The sequence below is a fragment of the Dermacentor silvarum genome, chromosome 4, assembly GCF_013339745.2.
Source record: "Dermacentor silvarum isolate Dsil-2018 chromosome 4, BIME_Dsil_1.4, whole genome shotgun sequence".
Taxonomy (NCBI): Eukaryota; Metazoa; Arthropoda; class Arachnida; order Ixodida; family Ixodidae; genus Dermacentor; species Dermacentor silvarum.
In genome coordinates, this window is record NC_051157.2 from 2,109,604 (window position 1) to 2,111,715 (window position 2,112).

A 2,112-nucleotide genomic window follows, 5' to 3' on the forward strand; every position below is an offset into this window, starting at 1 on the left:
ATGCATTTGGCCCTGGCCTCCCTTCTGCCCTTGTTGTGGACAGGATGAATATTTCTAGGTATGGGGTCGACAAGTAATTGTGTCTCCACCTCCTTGGGTAGTTTGAATTTAGAGACGTCTCCTCCTCGAGGCAGAATTCCGACTTCATATAGAATTTTGCGCCCTGACTTAGTGTTGGATAGTCTTGCAATTTGTGACATCGAATGCGCCTCAATGAGCTCATCTATAGTGTTGTGAAGTCCTAACTTGCTGAGGAGTTCGGTACTCGTTCCGTGCGGGAGGCCCAGAGCCCTTTTGAGTCCGGAGCGTATAAGTGCGTTCAGCTTAGCCTTCTCTCCTTCTGGAGAGAAATGGAGTGGAATGGCTTCGAGAGAATGGAGTGGAGCCATTCTGGAGTGGAATGGCTGCGATTTTTCGTAATGGAAAATCGCCTTGGCATACGATTCCTCCCACATTTCTTTTGGTGCGTCTTCCTAGCCGGAAAAGATTATTCCTTTTGGACCTTTTTTCCAGGTAATCATGACAGTGTTGTACTTCTTCACAAGTGCTTGCTAGTTTATCCATTTGGGTTAATAACTTGTTCGTCTTTCAAACCGTGTGACTTTTTGCGCAAGGGCTGTTATTTTTTCTTCTTGCTTAAGGCTGATAAGACGTACTTCTTCCAGCACATATAATTGATTTTGTTGCATTTGTTGTCCCTGCTAAGCAGTCAGAAGGTTTTCTTCCACAGCACCCGCCCGCAGAAAAGAGTAGCGACAGATTTGCATTGTTATCTGAATAATTGCTATCGTGCACTTTTAAAGAAACCTCAATCGTGCCACGAGGTCAACGTTTTACTACGATGTATAAAATCTAGCTCTAATATGCTATCATCCCAAGTGGGACTGGGAATCCGTCCCATGCCGCCAGCATAAAATGCCGTGGCGCCATCTGGTGAGCACAACTTAAAACACTTTCGTGGCGTCTCCCGCCAAACAGCGTCAAAACAAACAACCGATCTCAATAGTATCGGCAAGAGAGCGCCGATACTTTGTCCTCAGCTTGGGGTCTCCAGACGTGCTCTGGGACAAAGGAACGACAACAAAGTAAGGGGTGGATCCAGGTTTTTATTGCGATAGCAATTATATGGACACTCAAAAGCAGATTTCTGCCGTCGGCGTCGCCGTCGCCGTGAGGTTCCGTATGACGTCAATGAAGATGAAATCGTCGCCGCGCGCCGAACGCTGTATGTGCTAGTGAAAGGGCGCGAGGGGCGCGCGATTTCACGGGGAGTGAACGCACGGCGAACAAACGCGCGCTCTGCGCGGTGCTCGCTTAAGGGCTGCAGAAGTAGGCGTCTCTTTCCTCCTTTACAATCACCATATATGTATATATCTACAATAGCATCATCATAGCAAATATCTACAAGGATTCCACAGCTACCTTGGTTCTCCACAAGAAAAGTAGAAAGATACCTATCAAGAAAGGGGTCAGGCAAGGAGACACAATCTCTCCAATGCTATTCACTGCATGCTTAGAACAAGTATTCAAGCTCTTAGACTTGGAAGGATTAAGAGTGAGGATCGACGGCGAATATCTCAGCAACCTTCGGTTTGCAGATGACATTGTCCTATTGAGCAACAGTGGAGAGGAATTACAACAAATGATTGAGGACCTTAATCGAGAAAGTGCAAGAATTGGGTTGAAGATGAATATGCAGAAGACAAAGATAATGTTCAATAGCCTGGCAAGAGAACAAGAATTCAGGATCGCCAGTCAGCCTCTAGAGTCTGTAAAGGAATATGTTTATCTAGGTCAATTACTCACAGGGGACCCTGATCATGAGAAAGAAATTTACAGAAGAATAAAATTGGGTTGGAGTGCATACGGCAGGCATTGCGAAATCCTGACTGGGAGCTTACCACTGTCGTTGAAAAGAAAAGTGTACAATCATTGCATTCTACCGGTGCTAACATATGGGGCAGAAACTTGGAGGTTAACAAAGAAGCTCGAGAACAAGTTAAGGACCGCACAAAGAGCGATGGAACGAAAAATTGTAGGAGTAACGTTAAGAGACAGGAAGAGAGCGGTGTGGATCAGAGAACAAACGGGGGTAGACGACATTCTAGTTGA